General features: G+C 45.9%; 1 protein-coding gene across 1 annotated transcript in view; it reads right to left on the reverse strand.

Moving 5' to 3' along the window:
• samd12 (sterile alpha motif domain containing 12) overlaps nucleotides 1–22,500 on the reverse strand; it is a 185,280-nt gene that overhangs the window by 161,965 nt on the left and 815 nt on the right.

Genomic DNA, 22,500 nt, shown 5'->3' on the forward strand with positions numbered 1-22,500 from the left:
CCAACATAATACTCATGGAATATAATAAGTACAAGCAAGACAGGGAATGACTCCTCCTAAGGAGACAGAGAATGGCACCTAGAGGGAATACTGGGGACAGCTCGAGAAGGGGTAAATGGACGCCCATAAAGCTGTAATTGAATTTTTGAAGGACAAAAGGTCACGATCTAGCAAATTACCGTATAGATATTTAGTGTTAATGTATCTATATACTGTAGGTTGATTAGGTATTCACTATTTCCCCATTTCATAATGTAGTGTGAATATAATTTCTGCATAACTCCGGTACAGTAGGTGGTAGGGATGGGAACCGGAACTGTTTAGAACCGGTTTCAAATTGTCCAATTACACGGAATTGTATGCTTCCGTGGTTATCGATTCATTTTATTGATGTTTGTTAGACAGTTGCACAAGCGCGTTTCAAAAACTCATGCGTCATGACATCAACCTCTGCATCGATGCTGATGGAACCAGCGAGGAAGAAACGCTCCAAAGCGTGGCTTTATTTCACGAAGAAAGATGACAACAGCTCAACATGATCTGTAAAATTGTCATTTCGATGAGGGAAACAGCAGCAATATGTTGAAACATCCTAAAGAAAAGGAGCATTTTAATTTATTTGAGCATGTTCAAATGTTATTGGGCACTAAGCAGAGATTCTACACTGTGTTCAGAATGACTCGAGATATACAGTAATGAAACAGGTGCGTTGATGCTGGAATCCTTTGTAGGCCTACTTTTTTCCACAGAAAATTGATCAGGAATTGATAAGGGAATCGATAAAGAATCGAACCGATAAGCGGAATCGATAATGGGATTGGTATTAATAAAATCACATGAGATAATTGATTACCAAACCCAATGCTAACTGATGTCACAGTAGGAGCCAGGTGCAGTACTATGTGAAGGTGGAGGCTGTAGGAGCCAGGTGCAGTACTATGTGAAGGTGGAGGCTGTAGGAGCCAGGTGCAGTACCATGTGAAGGTGGAGGCTGTAGGAGCCAGGTGCAGTACTATGTGAAGGTGGAGGCTGTAGGAGCCAGGTACAGTACTATGTGAAGGTGGAGGCTGTAGGAGCCAGGTGCAGTACTATGTGAAGGTGGAGGCTGTAGGAGCCAGGTGCAGTACCATGTGAAGGTGGAGGCTGTAGGAGCCAGGTGCAGTACTATGTGAAGGTGGAGGCTGTAGGAGCCAGGTACAGTACTATGTGAAGGTGGAGGCTGTAGGAGCCAGGTGCAGTACCATGTGAAGGTGGAGGCTGTAGGAGCCAGGTGCAGTACTATGTGAAGGTGGAGGCTGTAGGAGCCAGGTGCAGTACTATGTGAAGGTGGAGGCTGCAGCAGGTGCAGTACTATGTGAAGGTGGAGGCTGCAGCTCAGGTGCAGTACTATGTGAAGGTGGAGGCTGCAGCTCAGGTGCAGTACTATGTGAAGGTGGAGGCTGTAGGAGCCAGGTGCAGTACTATGTGAAGGTGGAGGCTGTAGGAGCCAGGTGCAGTACTATGTGAAGGTGGAGGCTGCAGCAGGTGCAGTACTATGTGAAGGTGGAGGCTGCAGCAGGTACAGTACTATGTGAAGGTGGAGGCTGCAGCAGGTGCAGTACTATGTGAAGGTGGAGGCTGTAGCAGGTACAGTACTATGTGAAGGTGGAGGCTGTACTATGTGAAGGTGGAGGCTGCAGCAGGTACAGTACTATGTGAAGGTGGAGGCTGTACTATGTGAAGGTGGAGGCTGCAGCAGGTACAGTACTATGTGAAGGTGGAGGCTGTACTATGTGAAGGTGGAGGCTGCAGCAGGTACAGTACTATGTGAAGGTGGAGGCTGTAGGAGCCAGGTACAGTACTATGTGAAGGTGGAGGCTGCAGCTCCTTGAGAGAGCTGCCAAGAGCTTTGCTATCAGAATCAGTATCGGTATCGGACTCAGTATCGGTATCGGCAGATATCCAAATTCAGGTATCGGAATCGGATCGGATTCGGAACTGATAAAAAAACTGCATCTCGTGCATCTCGACTGACATCCCCATCAAACATTTTACAGCTACTTTCATTTCTGAGAAATAACAAATAAGGGGCGTAAATGCACACGTTGACACACAGGGACATGCACAGACACACATTAACACACAACACTGTTCCCTTAGCAAGACATCTATAGTGAAGTTTAACATGTTACAAACGAATGCTATTCCTTCCTAGATGAGCTGAATATAATTATGTCATTTAATAAACGTCTAAACTGAATAAATGTTGTAATGTCTAGTTTTATTAACTTCCAATCCGTGATTAACTAATTAATTGGTGTTGGCTGGGATTAAAAAGGTGACAGTTCCATAAATCAGCCAGAAGAGGTCAGTCAGTCAGTCAGTCAGTCAGTCAGTCAGTCAGTCAGTCAGTCAGTTAGGCATGGCGGGCCAGCAAGCCTTGGAGAGCAGCCAAGGACTTGTTTCAGGCCACCGTGTCGCCGGGCCATTACAACAAACTTGACACACAGTGACATGATATGACACGCGTGTCACAATGAATTGAAACAAGAACAGTAACCGCTACTGTACAACGTCTTTCCACACAGCAGAGACAGCTGCGTGACAGCTTGGTGGCCTTGGCTTGTCCTACGCTAATCTGACATATAATTGCAAGTCGGAATGCGACATAACTCGTGTACAAAAAGCAACCTCAAAGTTTTCACTCCTAGCTGGAGGCTATAGGTCAGTGATACTCAACTTGCGGCCCGGGGGCCAGATGCGGACCGCGACAGGGTGCAGAGTGGCCCCCCGACCATTTTCTAATAATTTCACATCAGTTTTCATTGTCAATTAGAATCTAATTCACAATGAAAACTAACATGAAATAAAGTTTGACTGAGCTCCAGCTAAATTGTCAAATACCGCCATCTGCTCGCAACCCAGCCACTTATGTATGTACTTAACCTAACTAACTTAACCTAACTAACTATCCGGTGTGCACAACATTGTCAGACTAAACTCCGGCTGACACCCCAAAAACCTACAATCCGCTACAGAAAAATGTATATTGTTTGTTTATTAACTGGCCCCTGGCCTCCTATCATTTCACGAAAGTGGCCCCCGGGCAAAGCAAGTTGAGTATCCCTGCTATAGGTGGTCTAGCCTCTGAACAAAAGGACTACTACACCCTGCATGCAATGATGTCAGTGCAGGAGACTCATTAACTGTTTCCCATCACAGCTCACCTCTTCAGGAAACATCTCACGTCTTCCCTACCTTCCATATGTCCTGCTGTAAATCACACCCTGCCCTGTACATCACATCCTCCTCCTCCTCTTCTTCAATGAAAACGTTTCTACTGTATTAATTAAAATATAAACACTTTTTTAACCTTCAATCATTGTTCTAGCAACAAAGCTATATTTATTACAGCTACCATCAGGGAACTACAACTGACCCCTGCACACCTTGGCAATTGGGAATTTGAGCTTATTTTATCCTACGGTTCCGCTCATTGTAAGTCACTGCGAGTAGGAGCCTAAGCCAAATGGCCAAAAACTAGAAGTGCACGGCCAATAATAGTCCAGTCTGCTGTGATATGCAAATTTCAGAGGTCCGATCGGCTCCACTCCAAAATGTTCTGGGTTGTGGGTTCTCCCTGGGCCCATCATGCTGCTACACCCTTCCACAGAGTTTCATGAAGATAGGCCCAGTAGTTTTATCTAGGAACCGCTATATTACAAACATTGCAAAGAAAGCTGCAGAAACCTGCTCTGTTCTGACCCGTGAGAAGAACCTGCAGGCCCAGAAGAACCTGCAGGCACCGGCGCCGAGGTGGCCCGTTTCAAAGACAGAGGGAATATGCATGAGCGGGCCATGTTTGAAACAAAGCCGACTTGAGATGCGGGGCACGGAGTCGTGGCTCTCTCTCTCTCTCTCTCTCACTCCTCCTCCTCCTCCCTGCTCCCTCTTTCCCCCTCTCCTCCTCCTCGCCCCGACTCCATTCATGACCGGTGTGTGCAGCAAGCAAGCAAGCAGCCACTCTGGAGGAGAAATGAGTGATACATCCTCTCTGTGAAGAGCGTCTCAACGAGACGGTATGGCCAGAAGGAGGGGAGGAGAGAGGGATGGCTGACAAGATGATGAAGAAGGTTAGGCAGGAGGAGAAAGGACAGTTGGATTGCTAGGGACAAAGGGTGGGGAGGTGGGGGGCTATAGGAGATAGAGAGACCCCCCCCCCCCCCCCCCCCCCCCCGACGCCCCAGGGAGTTACTATAAATAGCAGCGTTATATTCTTCCCTCTCTCTCCTCACTGACATGCGCTGTGCGAGGAGGGAACACAGACAGATGAGGGAGAAAATGCGTCGCCCGCCCTCTCTTTTTTTCTCAATGAGAGCCAGTAAATCATGAAGGGGGGGAATGAAGGGAGGATGTGAATGGAGCACACATGGAAATCTGAAAGCAAGCCGCCATCTTGGCGCTGCCGCCTGTGTGTGTCTCTGTTATCAAGAGGGACATGGATGAGGAGGTGGATTACTCTGGTGTAACTCTGTCCTTCTTGATTACATGGTTTCAGAAAGAAATCCATCCGTTATTGAAAGATCGCAGTTGCGCTACCAAGAACACGGTGTGTGTGTGTGTGTGTGTGTGTGTGTGTGTGTGTGTGTGTGTGTGTGTGTGTGTGTGCGTGTGCGTTTGCGAGTGCGTGTGTGTGATCACCATATATACTGTACAGCTTAATCCAGGCATGTCCAAAGTCCAATTGGGGCCCGCGGACAGATTTTAAGTGGCCCTCGGCTTGTCTCTCAAAATATACTATATGTGGCCCTCCACACAGTATTGGTTAATCAAGCATTTTTTCCCTTCACCTAATGATGACAGCACTATCATACAGTTTGTACAAGCAAGGAGGAACAGCACAGGCATAACTAATGTTTTCAGATGACAAAATCTTTTGAGTACATTTGTATGTGATTTTTTATTTTATTTTATTTATAACCCATAATATGAGAAGCACCCATGGCCCCCCGGCATTTTCACATTATGGTAAAATGGTAAATGGCTTGCATTTATATAGCACTTTTATCCAAAGCGCTTTACAATCAGTAGGTACATTAACCCATTCATACACCGATGGCGGCAAGTTACCACGCAGGGTGCTGGCACACCATCAGGAGCAATTTGAGGTTCAGTATCTTGCCCAAGGACATTTCGACATGCGGACTTGAGGAGGCGGGGATCGAACCACCGACCTCTTTTATCCAAAGCGATTAATGGACGACCCACTCTACCACCTGAGCTACAGCCGCCCCAATTATCTAATCTGGCCCCCATTCAAAAAAGTTTGGACCCCCCTGGCTTAATCATTTGCACCTCCAATTTTCCCCACAAAGATTACAATGGCATTAATGTCTCTGCAGCAGATTTTCACAGGCTGAAAGCAGTCAGTCAGGAGCCCGTGACATCATAGATGCATCAACATGTTAGTTTCGGCGCTGTGCAGCTGAAACCCAATAGCATGGGGGAAAAAATGCACATTTCAAAGTGAGCGAACTAGAAAAGACATGCACTATTTTTTCCCCCTGTGCTAGACGTCAGAGCCTACAGCGTGCTGCTGGTTCAAAGTGAAACCAGTAGTCCATAATCAAAAGTGAAGTTGTGCTCAAAGTGGGTGCTGCTCAGGCTCTCTGGCCCGACTCTCAAAGTGGAGCAGAAGTAATTGTTTGTGAAAAGAGTCAACTGCCTGACCCAGAAACAAAGGCAGCAGAACGAGGCCGGGGGTAAGCCGGGCCCGGATGAGGAGGAGGATGACTGTGTACTGTTGGAGGTTTGCAGCAGTTCTGCACTGAACAGGTGACACCTGCATTCTGCTGACTGGGTCCAGCCCGGACGTTTAGCGAAAGGTGACGCTGATCACGATCCGCTAAGAGGCACAGACCAGGACAGGAAGGACGTGGGGTGCGTTTCGTGCGTTCCGCCCCCACCGTGCCAACAGGCCCTCGGGAATATGAAGAGGTGGCCTGGCCCCGAAAACTGGCTGCGTGTGTCAGCACAAATGATGTATCGCAGTCCTCTACGCAGCTGCTACTGCTTTTTATGTTCACAGTAGCTTGGAGCTGCGTCAGAAATCTGTCCCTCGGGCGTGCGGGTAGTGTAGCGGTAGATTCCCTGCCTACCAACACGAGGGTCGCAGGTTCGCGCCCCCGTGTTACCTCCGGCTTGGTCGGGCGTCCATACAGGCACGATTGGCTGGCGGAAGGGAACTGGCAGGAAGAGTGTGATCCTCCAACGTGCTACGCGCTGCAGGTGAAGGTCCCCGCTGTCAGGTGAAAAGAAGCGACTGGCAACTGCACATGTATCGGAGGAAGTGCTAGTCTACGGCTCTCCCCAGATCTGCAGAGGGGGCGGGGCAGCCACCGGGGCAGCAGGTGGAATTGGTACAATTGGAGAGAAAATGGGGGGAAATCTGAAAAAAACAAGTGTGCAGCCACACTACCACAAACGTTTGGCATCATGAACTGTGCTGATTTGGCATCTTTTTGGTCAACTTCCTCCATCTGCCATCTCTCTCCAACCAGCTAAAATAAGCACACACTCGTGCATAGACAGACATATTATGCACAAACACACACACGCAGACACACACACGCACGCAATGCCTTATAGCCCCATAGCTGATGACAGAAATGCTAACTAGCACTCTCCGTATGGATCGCTGATTCTCACCGAGTCTGCTCTGAGCAGATCCACAGAATCTACAGGGGGTGTGTCAACTGAGTCCATCTTCTCCGCTCCCCTCCAAAATGGGAAAGTGTGGGAGAAGAAGTTTGTCTGCTCAGCTGCCTTCCCCGAGGACGTTCAAGAGAGCACTTTCTCCATCAGCAGGGGACAGCAGGAGAAACAGCCAGATCCTTGTTATGCACTGCCTCAAGTACTAATTAGAATAGCTTTGAAGGTTGGAAAGAGAAGCACATCACCGCCTACAGCATCGGAGTGTTTTTGGACAAGAGCCCATAGGAGGAAAAGCTGGGTGAGATTATCTTTTGGGAGAAAGACATTTATTCAGTGTACAATCACTTCTTTCTTTCTTGTTCTTTCAAAAGCCTCTTTAGAATCAAATTAAAGACAGACTGATTACTCGTTAACTGATTACTCGTTAAGAGGTCTCATTGTAGCAGTATTGCCACATTCTCGGTCCTCTCCAATAAGATGTATTTGTCACACATGCCTCAGATGCATGAAAAGCATTTCTTTTTCACCTTTATTTTTAGCCGGCGAAATGATTTGCTGAGCAGACAGATTCTTTTTTTCAGTAGCCTCTATACGGCCTTGTTCTATTTCAGTTCTACAATCACACAGTTCCACTCAGAGTCATTCACACCTGAACGCTGCTGTTTTACAACTACAGCCTTCTACTGCTGGCCACTAAGCAGCTCTACTGGAGCAATCGAGGGTTAAGTGCCCTGCTCAAGGGCACCTCAACAGCCGTTTGTGAGGGAGAAGAGTCCTTGAGTTTCAGTGAAGCCTGGTATGATAAAATAATGCCTTTAACGAGATACTGTCCCTATTTTGCTCAGAGAGAGAAAAGGCTGTCTGAAATGATTAGTGGTTACGGCTCTCTAACAGAATTGGAGAAATTGGGGATGAATAATAATAATCATAATGGCTTAAAATCTCACCTTTGGGTTTGAAAGATGTGTTTTGCACTTGAGAGATATAAGCAATCTGGTAACCCAGGGGTCTATCAGTGATCGGTCTGACTTAGGCCTGCACGATATAAGGAAAATCGGCGATGTGCGATAACAATGTTCAATATAGCGATGACGATACGACTTGCGATAAATAAACAAATATTAAAGTATGCATATTAGCTATACAGTTCCTATGTCTTTCTGCTTTAATAATGCTAACATAGACACCAAACATAGCCTATGCCCACTGAATAAAGAAATGAAATACACACTGACTCTAGCTGAAACTACACACAGCGTGTTTGGGCTTTGGCAGAGGGGCGGAGCGCACTGTTGCAAGGGAAAGGTGTACGCTGGATTTACAACACAAGACAAAATGATCAGATGCTGAGTGGGAACGCATGACGCATGTCAATAAAACCACTTTTGTTATTCACTGCGTTTGAGGCAGTCTTTGCAATGTGTTTATTGCGCATGTTCATATTGCGATAACAATGAAAATACGATTAATTGTGCAGCCCTAGTCTGACTACTAATAAGACTCTGGGACAGACGGATGATATTTCGGGGGTTTCAAGCGGACGTCCACGCCAAGAAAGACCTCCGCTACTGTGCGCCGCGGTTATTGCTTACAGTTCGATTGATGCGACGAGAATACAGTTGGAGTTGATCAATCGATACTTTCTGTAGTTTTTTTTAGGTCCACACGACTTTTCGGCTAATTTCTATAAACAAATCAGTCAGACTGTAAACGACGACGGAAGCGGAAGTCTTGGTGCGGATGTCCGCTCTACACAAGATGTCCGCTCTACACAAGATGTCCGCTCTACACCGGAAAACCGGCCGTCTTATTAGTCACCAGGTGCCGGTTGCACCAACTGGTCTTAACTATGCCTGGTCGTAACTCCTACATCGGTCTTAGTTAAAACCAGTCTTTAGAGTGGACTTACGCCTGTTGCACCAACAGGGCTTACGTCTGGTCTTAACTACGCCGGTCGTAGCGATGCGTGTCCATGTGAAAGCATGGGAATGCCCACTGGAATGCGGCATGCGACCTGTTTAGAAGAGTGTGCTGACGTCAAATGATGCTGCGCTGATGGGTAATCGGCTGTAATAGTGTGGCTAATGTTAGCGCCTAACTGTTACTTGTCGTTACTTTACATGGCAGTAAAACGCCACTGAATGACCAAATTGATTTAACCATTTCGATTTCCACTTTCCATACGGACCCCCAGCATTGGTTAGTTGTTTATAACGTGACTATATTCATAACGTTTATAACGTACTGCGGTTTCCAGTTTATAACTCGGGTCTGAATACAGCCAGAGTGCTGAGGGGTTGTAGCTATTGCGCAACACAGAGGTGAAAACCGTCTATACTGCACCTTACGCCTGCTCTGGACTAGGCGTAATATTTACGACCGGTCTTAGTGAGAAAAAGGCGTAGCTGTTAGGTCGTAAAGTAACTTACGACCGACTTAGCTTAAGACCAGTTGGTGCAACCGGCCCCAGACTGTTAGACTCTGGGTGCCCAGATTGGGATATAAGTGGCATCTCTTCTTAGAGTAAATCTATTTGCTCAGTTTTGCTGAGCTGTTTATTTACAGGCAGTGTCCTACAGCACGGGTATATCTGCTTTCAGAGGAAGGAGACTGCACACTTATGTCAGCAAAGACGACAAGCCACTTTACGCAGTACATGGGGTTAGCGCTTTATGTCTCTGCGGTGCTGAGGTAAGGAGTGCAGCGGTATGTTACCCAAACATAACGACTCCTCCATGAGTCGTTAGGATGAATGCCAATATATGGTCTTCTCCTGCCGCATTAATATTCACGAGCGGTCTCATCTGATTGAAGAGGCACACAGGTCATCCTCCCGGCCAATAGGACGGTTATTGACCTGCATGGGCTTAGCGGGCTGTCATCACAGCACAGACAGCAATGGGTTAACGCTGTTGCTGCTGCATTAACGAGCATGAATCAATTTGTTCCCCCACCGGGGGCCTTCATTAGCCAGATCAAATCTGCAGGCACGGACATGATTGGTCACTGAGATGCATGAGCGTGCAGAACCAGGGGTTGAATATCAAAACGCTAATACGGAAGGTGTGACTTATAATGCCATTATGCATAAATGGAAACCAAAGATCATAATCTTAAGTAAATGTCATAAGCACATTATATTCAGTGGTACTGGCTTGCTGGAACGTAAACAACAATTTCAAACTGCCATTACAAAGTGCATAATAATATCATCTGGAGGAAGAGCTTGTGAACTTGTGATGGGCGAGCGCCGAGCGGTCGCATTTGTGATTACTACAGCAGAATCAAATGCAGCTGATGTTGTGATTCATTGTATTGTATTGCCACTACATTATGTTATGTCACTATAACTGAAGCATTATTTGGCTCTTTCATGTACCTCACACTTTGTATAAATGTGAAGTGTTAAGTGTCTGAGTTGACTGTTATATAAACTTAGCCTAGTACATTTAATGACCCATCACTATACAAGACGACATCTAGTGGAATTCTTGTCAAGCTCTTCTTGGGCTTGTTGGTGAATTCATAAATGTCTAATTCAAAACCTATTCATAATAGAATGACACTAGTCTGCACACCTTTGGAATAGATTTTCAGAAAGCAGTGAAATGTTTGGATGATTGAAATGCATTTAAATAATGGAGCAATATATATGATGGAAATATGAAGCATGCAAGCAACACTTTTCATTTAACCCATTGATACCTGATGCAGCATTTGTGTGTGTATCCCTTTAAGACCGCGAACCACGTTGACGCGGTTAGCGGTCTTAAAGGGATACACACACACAAATGTGGGATATACACACAAATGCTGCATCAGGTATCAATGGGTTAAAAGCTTCTGCACGCTTTTTGCAATTTCATTTTTGCATTTTTTTATTGTATTATACCCCTTTGGTTAGCAGCCTGTTCGTATGCCTGCAGCTGGGATAGTGAGGATTGCCTGCATGGCAAACTTTCAAAGTGAAGCCATCCAACAGGCTCTCTTGTGAGTCTCTGATTCACCCTGACATCCTATCAAAAGTGAACTGTGCTCAAACTTCACAGGCAGCCCTCCGCACCCCCGGGGGGCTCCACTCGCCGTGACTGCTCGGTCCTGTGTGAAGCGGGCATAGATGCGGTTCGGCTCTCTCATCTGGGGCGAGACGAGAGAGAGGGAAGAGGCGAGGGGAAGTTAGGAGGATAGGAGAAAGTGAGTTAGAAAGAGAAACAGACTGAGGAGAGAGAGATTGAAGGAGAGAGATCAAGACAGACAGATAGAGAGAGAGAGACAGAGAGAGAGAGAGAGAGAGAGAGAGATCAAGACAGAGAGAGAGAGAGAGAGAGAGAGAGAGAGAGAGAGAAAGAGAGAGAAATGACCTGCTTTATAATACAAACACATGTGCGCTAAATATAAACTAGCGTTCACTTTGGGCCACCGTGGAGCACGTACTGTACCTCATGCCGGGCATAAAGCTGTTAACGCTCTCTGCTTCAAAGGCGGAGAGTAAAAAGGACTACAGAAATAGATTGTCTTAATTTGGAGCATGAGTAACGGTTATGAATATTTGACAAGAGACACAAGTCTCCTCTACTTTGCAACCGCAGAGTGCCAAGAACTACTGCAATTGAAGAGGCGGAAGCTTTGGGAATTCTCTTGGTCTCAACATGGAACAAAATACTTTTTCGAGTTGGCTATATTTAAACCATCATCCTGATATGGGCCACACGCATTACAGTAATACTGTAGCAACAGACGAGCTGCAACTAACAGACCTACTGTATAGAGTACTTTCAAACTTAGAATCAGACCTGAGACAAGTAGTGCTTATCAAATACTTTGTAATAAACCCATTCGCAAGTTTTTCAAAGTCAATTTAGTACACGGGCTGATGACAAAGACACAATCTCTCCTGATTGAAAGATCTGATAATACCAAGTACCAATCTGTTTTTTTAATTAATATATAATAATAATAATAATAATAATAACAATAACAATAATAATAATAATAACAATTATTATTATTATTATCATTATTATTATTGCTTTCTTTTTACAGTGGTACATCATGTAATGTTTGCTGCTTTGGCACACTACATCACTGTACGATTAGCTGTTTGACTGCAGCTCTCCAGCTGCTTCCAAAACATGTGTCTCTCTTAGCATCAATTTGCATACATGGATTGGAGGAAGGAAATGATTACTAAATTGATTGGAGGTTGATCTAAGAACCTGCTGATCCGAATACATCAGCAGAATAAGAATAAGATTCGATCATTGCACCTTTTACACAACACATCTTCGGATAGAATCACCCTGAACAAACAGGAAGTGTGTTTAAATCTGTAAAAAAAAAAGAAGAAGAAGAAGAAGACAGACTTAGATGTGGGCAGAAACAACCTGCAAAAAAACAACCCTGCCTGGCTGCCGCATGACTAAACCTGCACCAATCAGACACGGCTGACTTCACCTGACATTGACTCCCTCCATCTGTGTGTCCACTGTACTGAAATATCAATGACACCCAAACTGTCTCAGTTCAGCGGCTTCAAGCGGTCAGCAGGAAACGCAGCTCAGCGAGCGTCATGGCCACCGGGGGACTGAGGCTGTCACACCGCCAAGCTCTGCACTCAGCACGGCAGGGGGGCCAGGGCACGCCACGCTCAATGTTCACAGAGGCCACCATCATCAGAGAGAGAGAGAGCCAAGACAGAAGTGCGATAGGGTGCGAAGTATAGGCTTTTACAATGGTGCAATGTGCGATGCAGAACTGGCACATTCGACCGTGTTTATGACTCTCCCCCTGGTGGTCATATTTCATGAAGGTCGACTAAGATTCCAGATTCAAAATTGACTATTGACTGGGTTTTATACTTCCCTCTGTGATGTGGTTTTGCTGACGAGGAGCTCTCACCCTGTCAGTTTATGTTCTGTAGTACATAAAAAAAAAGTCACTATTAGTGGGGCAATGCTGCAATGCATTCAAAGACAACAACAACAAGACAGCTACACTGTTCTCTGCATATTCGTCAGATCTAAATATAGACATTCTACACACCTTTTCCCTCTTTCATCCCTGTGAATCTGCCTCAGTATAAAATACTCAGTGTTTCAAGTCGAATGCAAAAAAAAGGCATAGGGCTTACTGATTGAAACTGATTGAACAGAGATACAAAGCCACCTGGGGATACAGGTAATGCTTTAACACAGTCAGATATGGCATGAATATGGAAATAACTACAATTCACAAGATCTTCTCGCTGGAGATAACACATAGCCATTCCACTGAATTTATTTGTCCAGTTGGGTTGTCATTCTAATGCCTGCTATGGCCTACTTAATGACATCGAGATCAGAGAATCAGTGAAGTTGAGTGTGAAAGGAAGTGAAAGAAGCTAGTGTGGCTTGACAACAGAGGGCCTGTCAGGTTGGTCCAGCAGAGCCTTTCCCACTGGCTTCTCTTCTCCCAGGCTGACTGTGAGATCCAGCTATGATGCAAGATGAGCCAGCTAGAGCACCAGGCTGACTGTGAGATCCAGCTATAGTGATGCAAGATGAGCCAGCTAGAGCACCAGGCTGACTGTGAGATCTAGCTATGATGCAAGATGAGCCAGCTAGAGCACCAAGCTGACTGTGAGATCCAGCTATGATGCAAGATGAGCCAGCTAGAACACCAGGCTGACTGTGAGATCCAGCTATGATGCAAGATGAGCCAGCTAGAGCACCAGGCTAACTGTGAGATCCAGCTATGATGCAAGACGAGCCAGCTAGAGCACCAGGCTAACTGTGAGATCCAGCTATGATGCAAGACGAGCCAGCTAGAGCACCAGGCTAACTGTGAGATCCAGCTATGATGCAAGACGAGCCAGCTAGAGCACCAGGCTAACTGTGAGATCCAGCTATGATGCAAGACGAGCCAGCTAGAGCACCAGGCTGACTGTGAGATCCAGCTATGATGCAAGATGAGCCAGCTAGAGCACCAAGCTGACTGTGAGATCCAGCTATGATGCAAGATGAGCCAGCTAGAGCACCAGGCTGACTGACTGTGAGATCCAGCTATGATGCAAGACGAGCCAGCTAGAGCACCAGGCTAACTGTGAGATCCAGCTATGATGCAAGACGAGCCAGCTAGAGCACCAGGCTAACTGTGAGATCCAGCTATGATGCAAGACGAGCCAGCTAGAGCACCAGGCTAACTGTGAGATCCAGCTATGATGCAAGACGAGCCAGCTAGAGCACCAGGCTGACTGTGAGATCCAGCTATGATGCAAGATGAGCCAGCTAGAGCACCAGGCTGACTGTGAGATCCAGCTATAGTGATGCAAGATGAGCCAGCTAGAGCACCAGGCTAACTGTGAGATCCAGCTATGATGCAAGATGAGCCAGCTAGAGCACCAGGCTGACTGTGAGATCCAGCTATGATGCAAGATGAGCCAGCTAGAGCACCAGGCTAACTGTGAGATCCAGCTATGATGCAAGATGAGCCAGCTAGAGCACCAGGCTGACTGTGAGATCCAGCTATGATGCAAGACGAGCCAGCTAGAGCACCAGGCTAACTGTGAGATCCAGCTATGATGCAAGACGAGCCAGCTAGAGCACCAGGCTGACTGTGAGATCCAGCTATGATGCAAGATGAGCCAGCTAGAGCACCAAGCTGACTGTGAGATCCAGCTATGATGCAAGATGAGCCAGCTAGAGCACCAGGCTGACTGACTGTGAGATCCAGCTATGATGCAAGATGAGCCAGCTAGAGCACCAGGCTGACTGTGAGATCCAGCTATGATGCAAGATGAGCCAGCTAGAGCACCAAGCTGACTGTGAGATCCAGCTATGATGCAAGACGAGCCAGCTAGAGCACCAGGCTGACTGTGAGATCCAGCTATGATGCAAGATGAGCCAGCTAGAGCACCAAGCTGACTGTGAGATCCAGCTATGATGCAAGATGAGCCAGCTAGAGCACCAGGCTGACTGACTGTGAGATCCAGCTATGATGCAAGATGAGCCAGCTAGAGCACCAGGCTGACTGTGAGATCCAGCTATGATGCAAGATGAGCCAGCTAGAGCACCAGGCTGACTGTGAGATCCAGCTATGATGCAAGATGAGCCAGCTAGAGCACCAGGCTGACTGTGAGATCCAGCTATGATGCAAGATGAGCCAGCTAGAGCACCAGGCTGACTGTGAGATCCAGCTAGCAGGGATACTCAACTTGCTTTGCCCGGGGGCCACTTTCGTGAAATGATAGAAGGCCAGGGGCCAGTTAACAAACAAACAATATACATTTTTCTGTAGCGGATTGTAGGTTTTTGGGGTGTCAGCCGGAGTTTAGTCTGACAATGTTGTGCACACCGGATAGTTAGTTAGGTTAAGTTAGTTAGGTTAAGTACATACATACATGTAAGTGCCTGGGTAGCGAGCAGACGGCGGTATTTGACAATTTAGCAGCTAAATCATAGATTATTGAAAGATATTCCATATTCCAGACTGAAATGCTATAACAGAAGTGGAGTATTGGCCAGAATGACATGAACATTTGGACACTTATTCAGCGGGTATCTTGCATGTTGCGTTCAGGTGCACTGTAAAAAAAATAATTGTGCAATTCCATCGCAGGCTGCACAGGGGGCGCCCGCGAACCCCATGTGGCCCGCGGGCCGCAAGTTGAGTATCACTGAGCTATAGTGATGCAAGACGAGCCAGCTAGAGCACCAACAATGCCACAGAGAGAACCAATACAACTGTAATGAGAACATCTCAGATTAATTACAGTTTTCCATATAGATTCTTACAGTTCACTGCAAACTTGCTAGAGATTCTACTCTGCCTCTGTCTAGTTGTTTATTTGCATTCTGTTGATGAAGGAGTCCGTCAACTATATAAATGCTGAAATGGCTAACATAATGACACAGGATGACATGTCAGAAATAAATGTTAATACTGTACATGATCATCAAAAACTAGACAGTTTGGATGGGAATCTGACTGGGAACAAACCTGCTGTGCCCTAGTCAAGTCAAGTCAAGTCAACTTTATTTATATAGCACATTTACATACAGCAGCAGCCGAACCAAAGTGCTTCACAGGCAGGGGAGCAAAGTGCACAAATATAAATAGGTAAAGTGCACAAATACTAATTGAAGGTAACATAATACAAAGTGCATATATGATGGCAATTAAAATCAGAAAGATAAGAGACTAAAACAATAAGACAATAAAAGCAATAAAACGATAAATGCCAGGGACCTAACGATGGCTAAGTAGGGGGGAAAGCCCTACAGCATGTTTTCCTCCTGTTTTTATTTCTATTTAATGTTTTGCTTGGGCCAATAAGCAATAGCACTTTAGAATGGTACTGTACATCAAAGATGGCTGCAGCAGGTCCACCCTAGGGACGAATATACAAGACAGAACATTGCTCCCCTATGGCGTTTGCTACAGCCATCTTCTGTCATTTCAATCCTTTTCTCCTCCTCCCATTTCCCCCCGCCCCCCTGCTGTCCCGATCGTTACTCCGCCCCCTCTGACGATCTGAGGAGAGCCCTAGACTAGCACATACATGTGCAATGGCCAGCCACTTCTTTTCACCTGACAGCGAGGAGTTTCACCAGCAGAATGTAGCACGTGGGATGATCATGCTATTCCCCCCAGTTCCCCTCCCCTCCCAAACAGACAGCCTGACCACCCAATGGAGACACTACTGTAGTGCAGCGACCAGGACTCACACCCCACCGGCTTCCCACCCACAGACACGGCCAATTGTGTCTGTAGGAACGTGACGGTCTGACCAAGCCGGAAGTGCCGCTGCCGGGAATTCTGATGAGTAACATGAAGATACATCTTTCAGTGAATAACTCGAGACTATCTTGAAGACGTGATCTTAGTCCACTGACTAAGTCTATGTCTGGTCTAGAACCCAATGATAGATAGATTTAGATTAGCAGTGAGTTTTCAGGCAGGCAGGCAGGCAGGCAGGGGAAGGAGGACACATCATAGAGGCAAAGAGGGAGCTAAATGAACAGCCTCAGCCACAGGGCTAAACACTGATACAGTTGGACACACTGTATCCAGTTCTAAGCTGTGAGGTGTGTGTGTGTGTGTGTGTGTGTGTGTGTGTGTGTGTGTGTGTGTGTGTGTGTGTGTGTGTGCGTGCGCGCGCGTGCGTGCGTGCGTGCGTGTGTGTGCGTGTGCAATGCATATATGCATGATTGTGTCACATCTGTGTGTGTGTTCAAGATGAAAACCCAGTTTCAATACGGCCCTCAGGTCACCAAGTCTATTTATAGCCTTCCTGAAGTGACATAAGCAGTCATGACAATGTGTTAGCATGGTGGTGAGGGCTAAATATATCATCACTGTCAGGCCTCAAAGTCTTGACTGGGACTATATCAGCTGTCACAAGGCAACACCCGTTGTGACAACGATGGCTCCCACGCCGCTCCGGACTCGAGGCAGCAGAACGATCAAGAGCTTTGTCATCGTCAGAACTATCATGGCGGAACTGCCACTGCTGGGCTTAATTAGTGCAATCAAAAGTGTGTGTGTGTGTATTTGTGATTAATTGTGTACATGTCAAGTGTGTATTGATATGTGTGGGTTTTTGTGGTTTTGTGTGATAATGGAATATGCATGACTTCTGTCACCCCCCCAGATGCATGCTAACAGCCTGACACATGTAGACACACACACACACACACACACACACACACACACACACACACACACACACACACACACACACACACACACACACACACACACACACACACACACACACACACACACATCCATCTGTGTGTGTGTCTACATGTGTTAGGCTGTTAGCATGCGTGTGACCCCCCCCCCCCCCAGATGCATGCTAACAAACAGCCTAACACATGTACACACACACACACAGATGGATGTGTGAGTGGAGATTGGGGGTCCCGCCAAAGCCAGAGGCACTCAACCCAACACTGATGATGTCATCCAGCTCAGAGTGGGTATCAGAGTGTGTCCAACACGCTCGTGATGTCACCAGTGTGCCTAAAGCTACACACTTTCTCTTACACAGCAATACAGCATCACCTCCCCCAGACAGCTACACACCTTCTCTTACACAGCAATACAGCATCACCTCCCCCAGACAAGCATTTTATTTGCGGACTAAGGTCAGAACATTCCATACATTTCACTTTTATGTTGACTTTTTATAGAACTCATCTTTACCAGGCACACTTTTACAGTGTCAACAGAAAAGCAGAACTAAAACTCATCTTTACCAGGCATAGAAATTAATCTTCAAACCATTTATATGAACCACCCAATGAAACCGTTACAGTATTATATCAGCTGTAAATCAACCCACTTGTAAGTTTGTAGTATTATCAATATACAGTAAAGCTGTGCAGCAGTTTGGGGGAGTTATCTTGCACACAGATTTAATTTTGTAAAACACAGTGAAAGTAGCATCAAAGCAATGATCAAAAGGGAGAAGGCACTCTCAAAAGATTCTCATGGAGCTTTACTGTCTACTGTCAACTCAAGTTTTTCACTGGCATCGAGTTTACATACAAAGGCAATGCAAACGAGCGATTGAGCGTATATTCGCCCGGGAGAAAAATCGCTGGGCGTCCGAGCGACAGAGACAGAGCGATAGGGCGAAAATTCGCTCGTCGCCCAAGATGAAATATCCCAACTCGAGCGAAATTTCGCTGGCATCAGTCGCTCGCTGTTCAACGCTGATTGGCTGCCGTGTGAGAGTGAGTCAAGGATCAGACTGGCTTGGAACAAACCGCTGGTTTATTGTGTGGCAACAAACCACATTGACAGCTGATTGACAGGCTGACAGCTGACATGAAGTGAAGTCTGTACTACCGGTATAGAGCTCGCGTTAGGAGCACGCTGATAGGCTTAGCTTGTAAACAACTACGGTGGCTCGTAGTGGACAAACATCATGGCGTTGCGTAACGTTATAGCCCCCAGATGTCCGTCAATTCTTGTGCCTGTTGACGAGCGATTTAAACACAGCGACAGAGCGATTCCAAAGGGTTGAATTGAGCGACAGAGAGAAAAATAAATATCTCGGTGTGAACACAGTTTCACAATTTCAAATCTTCACTTAAGTGCTGCTGCAAAGCACTACACTGAGCATTGTTCAATCTACTGGGACTGTGTTGCTTGTAGCACAGAGAAATAAACAAACTCCCCCATTTAATTAGATGGGATCTATAAATAGAAACGAAACGAAAAGAGGATGCTAGTCTGCATAGCATAGACATAAATAATATGGACATATCTACCCCATTAAGTTTTGTTTTCCTGGCGGAGTTCAAACGGTGGGTGTCACCATCTTGATTTTTTCGTCAGCAGAGTGGGAGGGAATGGGTTGAGTCCTTCCGCACCTCACGTGAGATGTGAGTTCCAGAGCCGCAGCTCCGCCTGCTATTGGTCCGTGATCACTGGACAGGTGATCTGTCAATCACCCCCTTTTCTATCATCTATTTTACTCCAAACGGGCGAGTTATATAAAAAATGACCCCCCTACAGTTGTTATGAAAAGGTGAAATTAGCTATGTAGACCAAAACCGTGGTTTGCCCCTCACTGGAAAGATGTTTCATCCTGTTACAAAGTCGAGCATTTTAACATGGGGGGGAATGCCTACTGCCCCCGACGCCTAGTGGCCTTTCGAGAAAGTACAGCTTTTCAATTTACTTCTGCATCCTCAGAGGGAAGGGGGGTGGGCTTGCCCACTGCTGCATAGTTATCTACTGTTCAATAAACATGCTGGAACTCACTACCTCCTCGTATAACTCAAACACCAAATAAATTGTCATTTAAAGATCTACTCCAGACACACCTAATGCCACTGACCATATGACTGAAACAATTGTATTATATTTCTGATCACTCTTTCAAGGACGTTTTCAAAGGCAACAATGGCCAGATTTAATATTGTCTTGTACTATTGTATTGCGCTATTCTCTACTATTGTATTGTTGGTATTATCCACCTACCTAAATATTTGATTGTATCATTTGAACTGTATATTCTATGTTATGTATTTTATTGTATGTACTTTGTATGTATTATGTCTTGCCCTTTTTGTGGACGCCAGGAAGATTAGCTGTCGCCCAAGGTGTCAGATAATGGGGATCCATCCAGTAAACAATAAGCAATCTCAGCTTTCTCATCAAAATGTGGAACTTTAAGTAGATAATTGTTACATCCAAAATGACAGCGGTGGCACGCCACGTCCACACTTCAGTTCCCTCTCTGGCGCAGAGTCTACGAGGGGAAAGGATGTGATGTGACACGTGCCAGTATCCTGTTCCAGCCACTGTGCAGCTTTACAAGGAGGTTTGGCTGCTCTGGCAAAACCTGATCTGACCTCGAGTGTTTCAAACTGACGTTTTTTATGAGTCCTCTGCCCATAACATTAGTTATCGCTGCTTCAACGAATAACGACAGAATTCATCTCTTTCAATGACACAAGTCAGTGAATCATAATGCAATGCATTGAGTTGTTCCATACTGTCTGTGTCTGCATGAATTACTCAAAATTATATCAATGAATTAAATGCTCTGTCAGTAATTGAGGTTGTATTTCCACAGCAATAAGAAGAAGAACTCAGGAAATTTCTGCCAAAATAGTATGAGAGCATATATAGCGTTAGCTGCAGGGTTGGGAGTAACTGTAATTTAACTACTTTTTGCAGTAACTACTAATCTAACTAATTCATTTGTCAAATTGAGTAACTCAATTACAATTACTGAAATTTAAATTAACTAGTTACTAGTTACTTTAGGATGTGAAAATAGCAGACAACTTCAGAGGATTATCCGGTTTCTGATCCTCTGACCTAGTCAGATGCAGATGTTGTACTGGGAAAACCTACAGGAGCAGGTAGTCACTGCAATGTAGGCCGAGCTGGACAGCTGGATGTCCAGGATCACCCCGAGGTTCTTAGCTGTTTGAGAGGGTAACACAGTAGTGTTGTCAATGGAGATGGAGAGGTGAGAGGGCAGTCTTTCCCTGGGAGGAAGAGAAGCTCTGTCTTTTCAAGACTTAGTTTGAGGTGGTGGACAGACATCCAGGCACTGATGTCTTTGAGACATGCAGGGAGGGATGCGTGCCACAATTTAGGGGGGGATGTAGAGTTAGTAATTCAATTACTTTTTTGAGAGAAGTAACTACTACTCTAATTACTAATTTTCAGTCACTTGCCCAACACTGAAAAACGTTAGTAATAAAATCCAGTAATTGTTATAAAGACGTGATAATTCTGTAGGATACAAACAGCGATCAGTGGAGAAATGAGCAGATGAGAATGATCAAGCAGTAATATCATAGTTCCCATGGCTAATATGGAGGAGAGGAGCACGGCTGTTTTATTATAACCCACAACTGTGACATCTCAATGATAATGCCGACATACTGACGCATCACTTTTCATTCATCTTGGTTAGCCTGGATACAAATGGATGAGAAAGCTATTTTTATCCCTTTCTATATGGGTTTCTTTATCATAAAGAAATGGATGATGATGATATGGATAAGAGCTATAAAGCAGACCGTTGAGGGAGAGAGAGAGAGCGTGCGTCTGTGGGCAGCTTGAGTGTCTGCCTTCCTCTCATGCTCTCAAGAGACGCATGAAGCTGTGCTGGAGGAGGCTGTGCTGCCTGCACGGCCGGCAGTGATGGTGTTTGTGCTGACTGAATATCATTCAAGATATATTTCAAGCTTTGAAACAGGCGGTAACATGATCTGCGTTTGCCCTGGTTGGTCAGCAGCAGTCAGCAGCACGATGCGCATGATGCTGCTACATCAGAACTTGAATGAACTTGAAGAGGACATTGTATTGGTCTTGTGAGGAATGTACGCTATTGTAACTTTGACAAAAGCAGGGGTATATATGAGAGGGCTTCAGCTGGTAATGGAATTTATTCTTTCATTTTTTTGTAATCCTTTAATTTACTATACCTTAGCCCAGTGACAGAACAGACTACAAGACGGTTTTATCCTCCTCCCCACTGATAGCCTGTCTCAGTACAAATCAAACAATAGACATCTCATCAGATACAGTGGGGGATCAAATCTTATCAAACACAGGGGTTCGTGGCTTCACACATAGACCCATTAATGGGTCTTTTGACATCTGTCTATCTATTATTTAAAGCTGCACATGTAGCGCTTCTCGTCATTTAACCTCCTACCCTATCAGTGTCACTGCCACTGCACTTCAATATTTAACTGGTAAACAAACAGTGTGTGACATCTAGCCTACAACACAGGCTCTCCAAAAAACAAAGAGGAACAGGAGAGACGGGTTCAGATCGTAGTACAACACAGCACAGTGTGGACAATGCTCATGACATGCTGTAACACTGTCAGTCAGTGACAGATAACCTGACCTGAGTAGCTATGCAGGACTGGCACAGTGTCATACCAGCCATACCTGAGCAAACCCACATCAAACACTGGCCTGGAATGGATAAGGCTGTAGGGGAGAGAGAGAGAGAGAGCTGGTTGTGCTTCTGCAGCATGCACCTCTCCTAGTGTCCTGTCCTGTCCACATACCTCTCATTGGATTCTGGATCCACAAGATGCCTCCGATAAGGTGAGGGGACTGGCCGAGCATCCCGCGTCCGTGTGAGGGGATGACGAGAGGAGAGCAGCAGCAGTCAGACACGCACTTTGCCCAGCTATGTCCGCCGGAACGAGCACCTTGCGAAACTATTGACAACAATCACTAGTAGGCGGGTAGAAGCGAGTGACTTGACCGCATGTCAGTCAGTCAGACACACCACCTGACCTGCTGCCCAGATGAGCAGAGCGCTGTCTGGAC

This window comes from Poromitra crassiceps, assembly GCF_964638095.1.
Source record: "Poromitra crassiceps genome assembly, chromosome: 11".
Classification (NCBI taxonomy): Eukaryota; Metazoa; Chordata; class Actinopteri; order Beryciformes; family Melamphaidae; genus Poromitra; species Poromitra crassiceps.